We start from the raw sequence: 353 nt of genomic DNA, 5'->3' as shown, positions 1-353 counted from the left end.
GTGTTGACTGTAATGCCTCTCCTTAAACACTCTTAGGGACCAGTAAAATCATGCCCACCCGTGGTGGGGCAGTTACACAAAGCAACTTGTCCTTCAGATTACCAATCTATAACTTTGTGCCGAACTGAATGGGACTGCATTAGAAGGCTAAAAAATCATACTGCCATGTGGTGGTTCTCATTGCTTGAGTTTGGTATTGATTCAACAGGTACGATAATAACAACAGCCTGTTGAGAGCCTTCATTAATCCATTTTCTCTCTACAACAACCCTGTAAGAGAGGTGGTTTATTTGCATTTTACAAATAAGAAAACAGAGGCTTAGAGAAACTAAAAACTTGCCCAAATTCACCAG

This window comes from Canis lupus, chromosome 31 (genome assembly GCF_048164855.1).
Source record: "Canis lupus baileyi chromosome 31, mCanLup2.hap1, whole genome shotgun sequence".
NCBI classification, from domain to species: domain Eukaryota; kingdom Metazoa; phylum Chordata; class Mammalia; order Carnivora; family Canidae; genus Canis; species Canis lupus.
This window is presented reverse-complemented; position numbering follows the sequence as displayed.